The sequence below is a fragment of the Giraffa tippelskirchi genome, chromosome 1, assembly GCF_054371585.1.
Source record: "Giraffa tippelskirchi isolate mGirTip1 chromosome 1, T2T-mGirTip1v1.2.pri, whole genome shotgun sequence".
Classification (NCBI taxonomy): Eukaryota; Metazoa; Chordata; class Mammalia; order Artiodactyla; family Giraffidae; genus Giraffa; species Giraffa tippelskirchi.
The window spans coordinates 127,932,868-127,945,938 of record NC_137275.1 but is presented as its reverse complement, the minus strand read 5'-3'; the positions used below and the strand labels follow the sequence as shown (position 1 = coordinate 127,945,938).

General features: G+C 36.3%; 1 protein-coding gene and 1 long non-coding RNA gene across 7 annotated transcripts in view; one reads left to right on the top strand and one right to left on the bottom strand.

Annotated features, from left to right (window-relative positions):
• Positions 1–11,606, bottom strand: part of LOC145508076 (disintegrin and metalloproteinase domain-containing protein 29-like) — a 48,833-nt gene extending 37,227 nt beyond the window's left edge. For 3 of the 6 annotated variants that reach the window (XM_081495555.1, XM_081495554.1, XM_081495559.1), the window contains exon 1: positions 11,524–11,606. The gene's annotated coding sequence lies outside the window, so the exon portion shown is untranslated. Of the gene's footprint in view, positions 1–9,792; positions 10,065–11,523 lie in introns of all 6 variants that reach the window. The other 3 variants (XM_081495556.1, XM_081495558.1, XM_081495557.1) reach the window with 2 other exon arrangements.
• LOC145508180 (uncharacterized) lies at positions 1,643–11,558 on the top strand. The gene is made up of 2 exons (XR_014055436.1): positions 1,643–5,322; positions 11,132–11,558. It is a non-coding gene; the product is annotated as an uncharacterized LOC145508180 (long non-coding RNA).
• Positions 11,607–13,071: the final 1,465 nt, after the last annotated feature.

The following is a 13,071-nucleotide window of genomic DNA, read 5'->3' as shown; positions in this document are numbered from 1 at the left end:
TTGGTGGTTAAATGAGATAACTGAAGTTAAATATTTTGGACAATGCCTACCATGTTAAATGTTTGATAAATAATAGTTTTATTATTTTTAAATAAAACCAACAATGTTTTCACAAGTTTCCAGTTCATTCTGTTTAATGATCTACAAAAGATGCTTTCTTTTATACTAAACAGGAAACAATTTTCTGAAATGGATTTGGAGGGGAGTTGATTTTCATTAAAGAGTGTCTCTGTTTGAAGCTGTGTTTCTATTGTGTGATTCCATATCTTTAGAAACATCTGCACCTTAATATTTTGATTCTATTTGTTTTTCAGCGAGCAAGAAAACAGAAAATACGTACTAAGAATTTTCAGCTTTTTTCTAAACCTGTCAAAGTAATTTTTGTCATCAATTTTCCTCTAATATTTTATCTTCTGTTTGGTTCACTTCTCTGTTTTTTGGGAGCACAAGATTTTGCATAATGAACTGAACAGCCACTTCCTCTTTCCTTTGAAATGGATACTTTTCCTGGTTCCTTTTTATTGGCGTAAGTACGAGAGGTATTAAAACTCTTTCAGATTTAGTGATTTAAAACAACATATTCCTGTGAACATCTGAGTTGAACAGTTCAAACACTTGAGTAGAACAGTTTTAAAAGGGAAAGCTGCATAAAGTATTCTGCCTACCCCCTCACCCCCATCTCATTGTGAGTTATTTCCCTTCATCTTATTTTTAACTGAAGATTCCTTTAGTTAATTCATTGATATATTTCTTAGCCTTGGAGGCTTGAATATATGAAGGGAGCAAGATTGCCATGATATTTTAATAGCAAAAAAAAAAATAGCGCAAAACTGCTTTTTAGAACAGTTTTAGATTTACAGAAAAACTCCAAATATAGTACAGAGTTCCCATATACACTCATGCCCATTTTCCTGATAAGTAACCTTTTATATTAAATTTTCTGTATTTTTATTACATATAGTTTTATATAATTATATATTAATATATAATATAATTATATATTATATTACCCTTTTCACAGTTAACAAACCAGTATTGACACATTATTAAAGCCCATATTTATTTCAGATTTCCTTATTTTCTACCTAATGTCTGTTTTTATTTCTGAGATCTCATCCAGGACACCACATTATGATAAGCCATTGTGTCTTCTCAGGTTCCTTTGGCTATGGCATTTTTGTTTTTGATGACCTTGACATTTTGAGGAGTTCTGGGCAGTCGTTTTGCAGAATACCCCTCAATTGAGGCTTATCTGATTTTTTAAAATGATTAGATTGAGATTATAAGTTTTTGTAAGGAAGGTCACAGAGATAAATTTCCACTTCATTACATCATATCCAGGGTGCCTATTAACAACTAATATCACTGTTGATGTTGATCATCTGGCTTGGCTGTTTTTGTTGTTCATTGTTCAGTCGCTAAGTAACATCTGACTCTTTGAGACCCCCATGAACTGTAGGACACCAGGCTCCTCTGTTCTCCACTGTCTCCCGGATTTGCTCAAATTCATGTCCATTGAGTAGGTGATGCCATCTAACTATCTCATCCTCTGCTGCTCCCTTCTCCTTTTGCCTTCAATCTTTCCCAACGTTTTCTGGCTTGGTAGTGTTGTCCAATTTCTCTACTGTACAGTTACTCTTTTTTCCATTTTTTTCATATTGTACTCTTTGAAAAGATGTCATTTTGTGCAGCCCATATCTAAGGAATGGAGAATTATGCACTTACCCTAAATTCCTAACACACACTAGTTCTTTTATTGCCTTTTTATTGCATTTTCCAGAATGTCATGTAACTGAAGTCATACTATGTAGCTTTTTCAGATTGTTTTCTTTCACTTAGCAGTATGCACTTAAAGTTCATGTGCGTCTTTTTTGTTGTTGTTGCTTCCTGTGTCTGTGTGTTTGCTCAGTCGTGTCCAACTCTTTGTGACCCCATGGACTGTAGCCCTCCAGGCTCCTCTGTCCATGGGATTTCCCCGGCAAGAATACTGGAGTGGGTTGTCCTTTCCTTTATAGTTCATTTCTTTTTATTACTGAATGTTATCCCAATGTGTTGATAAAATCAGTGTGTTTATTTATTCACATGTTGAAAGTCATTTTGATTTCTTTTGGTTTTTGGTGATTGTGGATAAAGCTGATAAGAAACATTTTTATTATCAAAAAAATGTTCTAGATTTTGTACAAACATAAGTTTTCAAATCATTTACATAAATACTGAGGAGTATGATTGTTGGATTTTATGGTAAAACTATATTTAACTCTGCAGGAAACTTACAAGCCATCTTCTAAAGTGTTTGTACCATAGTGCTTCTGCTAGTAATGAATGCTCTGCATCCTTAGCAGAAATTTTTATTGTACATTTTTTGGATCTTACTCATTCTAACAGGTGTGTAGGAGTATTTCATTGTTGTTTTAATTTGCAATTTCATAATGAAAAATGATTTTGAGAATTCCTTCCTCTTCTTATTTGCCATTTATATATTTTCGTTGATAAAGTGTTTGTTCAGATATTATTTTGCATTTCTAAGTTGAGTTGTTTGTATTATTATCATTGAGTTTTAAGGGAGATTTGTCTTATATTTTGGATCAGATCCTCTATCACATATATACTTTGCATATAATTTGTCCAGTCTGTGACCACTTCTTAAATTTTCCTTACAATGTTTTCCACAGAGCAGAATTTTTAATTTAATAAAATCCAGTATATCATTTTTATTCTTTTATGAATCATACTATTGATGTTAAACCTAAAAAATTGTTGTCAAAGCTTCCAGACATTGTTTTATGTTTTCTTCTGGAAATTTTACATTTTCATGATTTATATTTATGTCTATGACCCATTTTGAGTTAATATTTATGAAAGTTATAAGATTGTGTCTTTGTTCAATATTCAATCATTTGTCAAAAGATTATCTTTCTCTGTTGACTTGCTTTTATTACCTCGACAAAAATCAGGAGATTATATTTGTGTGGTTTTGTTTCTAGGCTTGCTATTCTGTTTTATTAAGATGCACACTTTCACCAGTGCCATGCTTTTTTTTTTTTTAACTGTAACTTTATACTGAGCCAGATAGCATAGTCCTCCAACTTTGTTGTTGTTTAAAATTATGTGGGTTATTCTAAGTCTTTGGCCTTTCCTTAAAACTTAGAACCTGTTAATAACTATCTATAAAATAACTTCCTAGGTTTTTTATTGTAGTTGTGTTGAATATGTAGATCAATTTGAGAAGAACTGATACTTTAATAATATTTAGTTTTTCAATCCATAAACATATTTCTCCTTTTATATTGATGTTCCTTGATTTTTTAAATCAGAATTTTATAATTTTTCACACTTAGATTCTGCATATATTTTGTTATACTCAAACTGATGTATTTTTTTCCATCTTTTTGAACCATTGGCAAATTTTTATATTTCCAAATATTTGGAAATCTTCCAGCTCTTGTTCCATTTTATTTTTTATTTCTAGCTTAACTCTGGTGTGGTTTGAAAGCATGCTTTATTTGAGATATTGGTAGTCAGAGAAACAGTAAAGTTACAGAAGATGTGAATGATCCTATAAAACATCTTGATCTGCCATTGATAGGACACTGTGCCTTATTTGTCCAAAACACACATTCTCTTCAAGTGTGCATGGAGCATTCTGTAAAGTATACCATATGCAGGATGATAAACCAAAACTCAGTAGATTTAAAAATATTGAAATAGTTAAAAATATGTTATCTAACATAACAGAATCAAATTAGAAGTTAGTACTAAGATATCTAGAAAAGCATTTAGCATTTGTAAACTGAGCCGTACACTCCCATATCATCTATATGTTGGTAAAGAAATCTCAAGAGAAATTTAAAAACTGTTTCAAACTGAATGGTAATGAATAATAAAACATCTAAATTATACAGTTTGTAGCTAAAACAATGTTTTTATTAGGAAATATTAAACATATGCTATTAGAAAAATTGAAAATGCTATCATTAGAAATTTTCTAATAACAAGAAAGACAATCAGAGAAGAAAAAGAGCAAATTAAATCTAAAGCAGGCAGAAGGAAAGACATAATAAAGGGTAGAAACCAAGGAAACAGAAAATTAGCAAGGCAAAATTTTCTTCATTGAAAAAAATAATAAAAATGATATGTCTCCAGTGAGAATAATCAGAAAAGAGAAAGCATACATTACCAATTTCAAGAAAGAAAAAAGTGATATCACTTCAGATCCCACAGATAATAAAGGGATAAAAGAGATATTATGAATAACTTCATGAACTGAATAATTTCCTTGAAAACATACAATTTAGCAACAGTAATCTAAGATTACATAGAAAATATCAATTGCCATTAATCTTTCAAAGAAATTGAATTTATAAATCTCCTGCTCCAAGAAAATTTCAGGCACAGATGATGTCAATGCTGTGTTTTAAAATCATTTCAGGAAGAAATAATACCAGTGAAAGTCCTTCCGCACAAGGAGGACAGAATGACCATATCTCAACTTGCTTTATGAGGCGAACTTAACTCTGATATCAAAACCTTTCAATGATATTAGATATCAGAAGTAAATTTATTAATTATTATCAGACCTAGCCTCAATCTGAACAAAATATAAGCAATCAAATCTATAAAGTGGTAGTATGGCATGTTCCAAAAGGAGTTTATTACAAGAATCAAATTAGCTTACATTTGGAATGAATACATGTAATCACAGGAATAAAAATTTGCAACTATGTATGGCAACCACTTTTAATTAGATTTATTGTCGTGATTATTTTTTAAAGTTAGAACATTACTTTGCATACCTGAAACTAATGTTTTGTGTTGACTATATCTCAATTAAAAACAATAAAAATTTGCCTTGAGGCTTCCCTGGTGTCTCAGTGGTAAAGAATCTGCCTGCCAATGCAGAGGGCATGGGTTTGATTCCTGATCTCAGAAGACCTCACATACTGTGGAACAGCTAAGCCCATGAGCCACATCTACTGAGCCTGTGCTCTGGAGCCTGGAAACTGCAACCACTGAGCCCTCTTGCCACAGCTACTAAAGCCTGCACACCCTAGAACTCCTGCTTCATAACAAGAGAAGCCACCACAATGAGAAGCCAGTGTACCACAACTAGAGAGCAACCCTTGCTTGCTGCAACTAGAGATAAACCCACACAGCAACAAAGACCCAGCACAGCCATAAACAAATGAATAAATAGAATTATTTTTAAAAGTCTGCCTTAATAATAAAAAATGTCAAGAATATAAAACTGAAAAGTATTTGAGTATGACAATAACAAAATTTGTGCTCAGTTCAGTTTAGTCGCTCACTTGTGTCCGACTCTTTGTGACCCCATGTCCTGCAGCATGCCAGACTTCCCTGTCCATCACCAACTCCCAGAGCCTACTCAAACTCATGTCCATTGAGTCGGTGATACCATCCAACCATCTCATCCTCTGTCATCCCCTTCTCCTCTAGCCTTCAATCTTTCCCAGCATCAGGGTCTTTTCAAATGAGTCAGTTCTTCACAACAGGTGCTGGGTTTAGGCAATTTCAGGCTAGAGAATGAGTCAGAGGAACATTTGGGGAGAGTCTTGGTTGCTCTATGGTTTACGTTAGTTTCTAATAAATAATTTCTAAAACACAATTGCTACTGCCACAGGGACACGTATGTAGTTAGCATAATAAATAATAACTTTTATGACTTTGTCTTTTCATGTCATTCTGTTTATATCTTTTAGTGATCTGTGTAAGAGCACCATGTAACATATATTAATATGAAAAAGAGGCATTAAAGTTATATGTATAATAATGTAACACTATGTAAAAGTGAATTTTGAAGACTATTAATGATTTCTCTTTAAAGTGTATTCTGGAAGTTAAATATTATGTTTGAAAATAACATCACATTATAATGTATGCTCTCTGCCATTTTTAGTCTTATTTTAACCTCATTTTAACAATTTTAGTTTGAACAATGCCAGTATATTTACTTTGTAATTACCCCCACTGTTAAAAATAATGTTTCCTTCCAGAGCATTCTCATATATATCAATAAATCTTCAAAGGAAATACAGATCTTCCTCAACTTACACTGGGGTTATGCCCTTATAAACACATTATGAATTGAAAATATGAATGCCAAAATGCATTTAATACGCCTGATGTACCAAGCATCATAGCTTAGCCCAGCCTGCCTTAAATATGCTCAGAGTACTTACATTAGCCTACAGTGAAGCAAAATTATCTAACACAGTGCCTGTTTGTTGAATATTTCATGTAATTTATTGAATTCTGCACTGACAGTGAAAAACAGAATGGGCATATGGGTAGAGAATGGAGGTAAGTAGATTTAGGTTTGTTTCCCTTTGTGATTGTGCTTCCCTGGTGGCTCAGACAGTAAAGAATCTGCCTGTAATGTGGGAGACCTGGGTTTGATCCCTCAGTTGGGAAGATCCCCTGGAGGAGGGCATGGCAACACACTTTAGTATTCTTGCCTGGAGAACCCCCATGGATAGAGGAGCCTGACAGGCTATAGTCCATAGGGTTGCAAAGAGTTGGACACAACTGAGAGACTAAGAACATTTATATATACACACATACCCTTGTGACTGGGGCTTCCTTGGTGCCTCAAATGGTAAATAATTTGCCTGCAATGCAGGAGGCCAAGATTTGATCCCTGGTTTGGGAGGATCCCTTAGAAAAGGAATGGCAATCCACTCCAGTATTCTTGCCTGGAGAATCCCATGAACAGAGAAGCCTGGTGGGCTATAGTCCATGGGGTCGCATAGAGTAGGATACGACTGAGTGCCACACACACAAACACACTCTTGTGATTGCATGGCTGACAGGAAGCTGTCAGTGGCATTGTGGCTGCCACTGCCCAGCATCACAATAAAGGATCAGACAAAATATCAAAAAAAGATCAAAACTCTAAATTTAAATACAGTTTCTACTGAACGCATATGGCTTTCTCACTATTGGAAAATTGAAAAATCCTAAGTCGAATCACTATAAATCAGGAATCATCTGTATTTCATTGCTGGATTTCATTCATTCAGATTATTCTAGTAATGTTAAAAATGCCAGGGATATTTTTAAGGATTCAAGCGCAGTATTTTTCTTGTAAAATCACATAGATTCACTCTGGAAGGCCAATATTATATCTAAAGTTACTCTGCTCTGAACTACTAACTACCTGTCCAATTTAGTGACATTTTGGGCCAAGAGTTGGTGGCATTTTCTAGTTGGCCTCGACAAGTCTCTGAACAGTAGCATCTGGAATTCACCCTATTTCTGATTGTTTTGTAAAACATGAAGAGGCTGTAGCAGAGGAAAAAAATCCAGAATTGTCTTTAGGTGATTAGGGTTTTGGTCCTAAAATCCAGGTCCAGATATCCTACTCTAGAAGTCATTTAACTAACTCTTCTGCTGAGAGTGGAAACTGATGGGTGGCAATGGGTGCTAAGTGATGGCCTTACCTACACCCTTAAGGCAGACATCAGTGTAAAACGGTAACATATCCCTGTCCAGTTTTGGATAATAGCCAGTAGGCTTTTGTACTCCAAATTCATTATCGGTTGCTGGAGGGCACCCAGTGATTTTTGATCAAAAGGCCCTTGTGGGTTTGTCCGATAGTATTTTAAATTTTGGGTACCACTTATTAACAGAAGTCAGTGAAATAAATTTCTCCTCACTAATGTTGAGTGAGTATAGTGACCAATTTATCCTAGATAGGTGGGTAATAAATATCATGTAAAAATTTTCAAGATTTTTATCTGAGGCTATAAGCAGTCACTCTAACTGTGGAAGGAGTTATTTCCATGTAATAAATGGGTTTTTTCTTACTCTGGCCTAAAGGCTGGCATTGTATAATATTTCATAATATTCTCTTTGATATTCTCCAAAGACATGGTCTCTTTTAGTATTGTGAGGATTGGGGTCTTAATAGTGACTGCCTGTTTGGCATAATGATCAACAAGGTCATTTCCTTTGGCTTGAGTATCTCTTTATGAATGGGCTTCTATCTTGAAAATAGCCAATTCCTTAAAACAAAAATTAGAGCTATTAAAATGTCCCTAATATGCTGACCATTCTAAATTAGGGTTCCTCCTTAGATTAAGCATCTCTATTCTAAAGCTTTTAGAAATAATAGACTGTTTCCACTCCAAAGTTTTCTACCATTAGTGTGTGTATAAACACCCTACTTTTTTCATTTAGCCAGGAAGCTTACGGGGATCAGAACCAACTTTGTCATCTGGGCAAATTTTGCTTCTGGAAAGGGGTCATATTCTAGTGGTGAGTTGAGATCCACTATAATGTATCCTGCCTGATATTTTCTGGATCCATTATTAAGACATGATCTACAAACAATATTAAATCTAGGTTTCTAGGCATGTTTTAATAAAGTTATTAGGACTGTCTTGATAAATCTATCAGATATTTGAAAACCAGCGTTTAGGGACTAATGAGCTTTTCTTCTGTGCAAGAAAAGTAGAATTTAAAGTATTAAAATGATGAATGGAAATACAGTAAGTAATATGACTTGATAGGAAATAGCCTTCCTACTGGTACATATTGCATAGTTTTGGTGGGCAGCAAAATTTAGCAGCTTAAACCATTAAGTTTAAGACAAACCCTAAAAGAAATTATGTTAGCAGAAGCCTCTACGATTTGGCAACTGTGGCAATCAGCTTTAAATGAGTAGAACTTTGATACTGGGCTAATGGAAAACAGGTACCTGATACTGATCTGTGATAATTCCATAAAGTTGAGTCAGAACACTGAAGGCTTGTTCAGATCTCTTATGTATGAATAGGTAGTGAGATTAGTGACAAGGTAGGCCTATAGTGGGGCTTCCCTGGTGGCTCGGTGGTAAAGAATCTCCTTGCCAATGTAGTAGATGTGAGTTCATTCCCTGGGTTGGGAAGATCCCATGGAGAAGGAACCCACACCAGTGTTCTCACCTTGAAAATTCCATGGATAGAGGAGCTGGGTGGGCTACAGGCCATGGGGTTGCAAAGAGTTGGACCCAACTTAGCCACTAAACAACAGCAACAAGGCTCTTTGTGAGAGGTTATTGAAGAGCTAATTTTTTACAGCACAAAATGCCTATTCATGTTTAAACTCCCAGGTAAGAGATTTGGTTAACAAAGATGTGGTTAAGTCATACAGTATTGGGAATAGGCAGAATGCTTAAAACAGCCCCCCAAATTTCCTGATATAACCCTGGTGTAATTGTCTCCCCTTGTGTGTAGATAAGGGCCTGTGAAAACGATAAATAGCACTTGCGTGATTAGATTTTGTTACATGGTAAAGGTGAAAATATTTTATGGGTGTAACTGAGATCCCTAATTAGTTGACTGAGTGATTCAAAAGGGACATTATTTTGGGTAGGACTGACTTAATCAGATGAAAGTTGTAAAAGCAGGAAGCTCTCCTGCTGCCCTCAAAGAAAAAGAAACAGCCAGGTTGAAGGGCGCCAGTGGAGAGCACAAGCCTCTAGAGCTGAGGACATCAATGCTATAACCACAAAAAGCTAATGAGCTTGGAAGAGATCTTTCAACTCTAGACTCTAGATCTTCCAACTACAATGTGGCTGATACCTTGATTTCAGCTGGTAAGACCCTGAGCAAAGCACTCGTCTAAGCCATGCCTGGACTCCTGACCCACGGGCATTGTGACATTATAAATGTATGTTGTTTTGAGCACTTAAGTGTGTGCTAATTTGTTGTTGCAATAGAAAATTAATACATTTGGAGACCCATAGTAGGCAATGAGAGCCAGGAGTCATCTGATGTTCTTTTAGTTACTAACCTGGAAAAATTCTGAATTGTTACAATTTTTCAGGAATGAGAAATGCACCTCCTTGATATAAATTATGCTCCAAGGAATACACGTTACTTTGATGAAATTTTGCTTCTCCTCAGAAAGTGTATAGCTTATTGGAGATAAAACAGTAAGTAGAGAGATGGAGTCAGTTCTAGAGCTCAGCTGAACTTGAGTCCAAAATAGATGGTAAATATATAGGATAAAAACAAAATCTGGGATGGTAACTCAGGTCTTGGTTAAGGACTCTACTGATTTTCCTAAGAGAGAGCAAAGAAATGACTGAATAAGAAAGATGTTAAATAACAGAAAACAGATTTATAGCTGTAAATTATGAACCAAAATAAAAGAATATTTGGGTTTTGTACTGTATGCAGGTCAGGAAGCAACAGTTAGAACTGTACATGGAACAACAGACTGGTTCCAAATAGGAAAAGAAGTACGTCAAGGCTGTATATTGTCACCCTCCTTATTTAACTTATATGCAGAGTACATCATGAGAAACACTGGGCTGGATGAAGCACAAGCTGGAATCAAGATTGCTGGGAGAAATATCAATAACCTCAGCTATGCAGATGAAACCACCCCTATGGAAGAAAGTGAAGAACTAAAGAGCCTCTTGAAGAAAGTGAAAGAAGAGAGGGAAAAAGTTGGCTTAAAGCTCAACATTCAGAAAATTAAGATCATGGCACCTGGTCCCATCACTTCATGGGAAATAGATGGGGAAACAGTGGAAACAGTGTCTGACTTTATTTTTCTGGGCTCCAAAATCACTGCAGATGGTGACTGCAGCCATGAAATTAAAGACGCTTACTCCTTGGAAGGAAAGTTATGACCAACCTAGACAGCATATTAAAAAGCAGAGACATTACTTTGCCAACAAAGGTCTGTCTAGTCAAAGCTATGGTTTTTACATTAGTCATGTATGGATGTAAGAGTTGGACTATAAAGAAAGCTGAGGGCCGAAGAATGATGCTTTTGAATTGTGGTGTTGGAGAAGACTCTTGAGAGTCCCTTGGACAGCAAGGAGATCCAACCAGTCCATCCTAAAGAAAATCAATCCTGAATATTCATTGGAAGGACTGTTGTTGAAGCTGAAACTCCAATACTTTGGCCACCTGATGTGAAGAACTGACTCATTTGAAAAGACCCTGATCCAGGGAAAGATTGAAGGTGGGGGGAGAAGGAAATGACAGAGGATGAGATGGTTGGATGGCATCACCGACTCAATGGACATGAGTTTGAGTAAGCTCCAGGAGTTGGTGATGGACAGGGAGGCCTGGCGTGCTGCGGTTCATGGGGTCACAAAGAGTCAGACATGACCGAGCGACTGAAATGAACTGAACTGAATTGAACTATTAGGATATAAGAATTGATTATTAGATTTCTACTCCTGAGATTTTGAACAAATCCATATCTCCGCCCTTTGGATTTCTTTTTTAACTTTTCTTTCTTAGCTTAGAAAATAGAACTATTACCAAGAGTAATACAAGGTTAATGACTCATTTCTCTTTTCGGTTTTTATCTTGCTACTGATTTCAGTACTTCTTTGGGTTCTGGCTTTAGAGGGTGTGTTCCAAGCCTGGGGAGATGTTTGGGGAGTTCAGCTCAGATAATGTTGGAAAATCAGCATTATTTATGCCCAGAAGTATGATCATTCCTTAGACATGTAACTTCTATTAAGAGTACAGGTAAATCAGTGTTTAAATTATCTATGACCTGATAATGATCAAGGAGTCCTCAGGAATGTCCAGGAATGTGCCATCAGGAGAGCTTCTATTTTAGAGTAAATCCCCTACCCCACCCCATTTAGACAGTGGGTGTGATGTCACAAGGAGAGAAGAATGTTTCTCTCTGAAAGGTCTGAGGGTGACAGCCTGGGCCAGGCAAAGTGTTTGAAGGTTATTGAAAGTACCTAGCACTTGATAGCTGTTGTTTCCCAGTGAGAGGTTGGATAAGAGTTTCAGGAAATATGATGTGTTGCATGTTAGTTACTCAGTCATGACCAACTCTTTGCGACCCCATGGACTGTAGCCCTCTAAGCTCCTCTGTCCATGGAATTCTCCAGGCAAGAATACTGGAGTGGGTAGCCATTCCCTTTTCCAGAAGATCTTCCCAACCCACGGATCGAACCCAGATCTCCTGTATTGTAGGCAGATTCTTTACTGTCTGAGCTATAGGGAAGCCCTGTTATACAGCCCATCAATCCAAAATCTGCAAGGTTTTTCTTTAGTATTTAGAGAAACTGGCCCTTGAAATAAAAGAAAATTGGTCACTTGATTCTCCCTTGGAGAAGCTTCATTAATTGCCCCACTTTATTTTTTTTTTCCCTTTTGTGTCTTAGCTAAAAAAAAATCAGTGCAACTATTTTTCCAATACCCTTTCTGTTAAGAATGTATACTACTGAGAAATTAAGGAAGAGTCTGTAAGAAAGATTTTTCAAGGACACTCTCCAGCCTTTGCTAAGCAGGATTTAATACAGTTTTACTGTCAAATTCTAGCTTTACTTTTTTTCTTACTGAAATTTCACATTTTACTCTTCACTTTCCCTCACTTCTATTCCATTTTTATTTTTACTCAAATCTTTTGAGTATGGTGGTTGGATGTTGGGATTTTGGGGGCGGGCAGGAAGGTACAGTCTCTGAAGTTATCCCAAGTTGCAGTCTTAGGCAGGTAAATGTAAACAGTGGGACCCAGCTGTGAGGTCTGATTCACAACTGATCCTGGCCCTCCTCCAGAGGGAATGCCGGCTTAGTGTTAGATATGCATTCACCCTTCACAAGGGATAGGGTTTTTTTTCCTGATTTTTTTCCTAAGTATGGTGTGTTCCCATCTGTGTACCTGGGCATCAGAGTTTGACGACCTTGTGTATTAAGGCTTTATTTCCATAGGGCTGATAGGGAAGATGAGGTTGGGTGGACATTAAGTATTTGGTATTAGCATATTGGTATCTGCCATTTCACTGCCAGACAACAATTGGAGGGAAACTTTCTTAGGATTTTTTCCAGTTTTCCCTGCAAGTATTTGTGGGGTTCTTGGGTGTAAACTTAATTTGCCTATGTCTCTCTCAGGCTCACCTACTCTCAGACTTGAGCAATTCAACTGTGGTTGATTCTTCCTACCAGCTTATGTGCCACTCAGCATCTTATGTCTCCGGTGAGCAGATTGGTGGATGCAGCGTCCTTTCACATTCCCGTTTTTATTTTCAATTTTTTTTCCATGGGAGTTTTTATTATCTAATTGAAGTTATTAATTTGCATCTTCAAG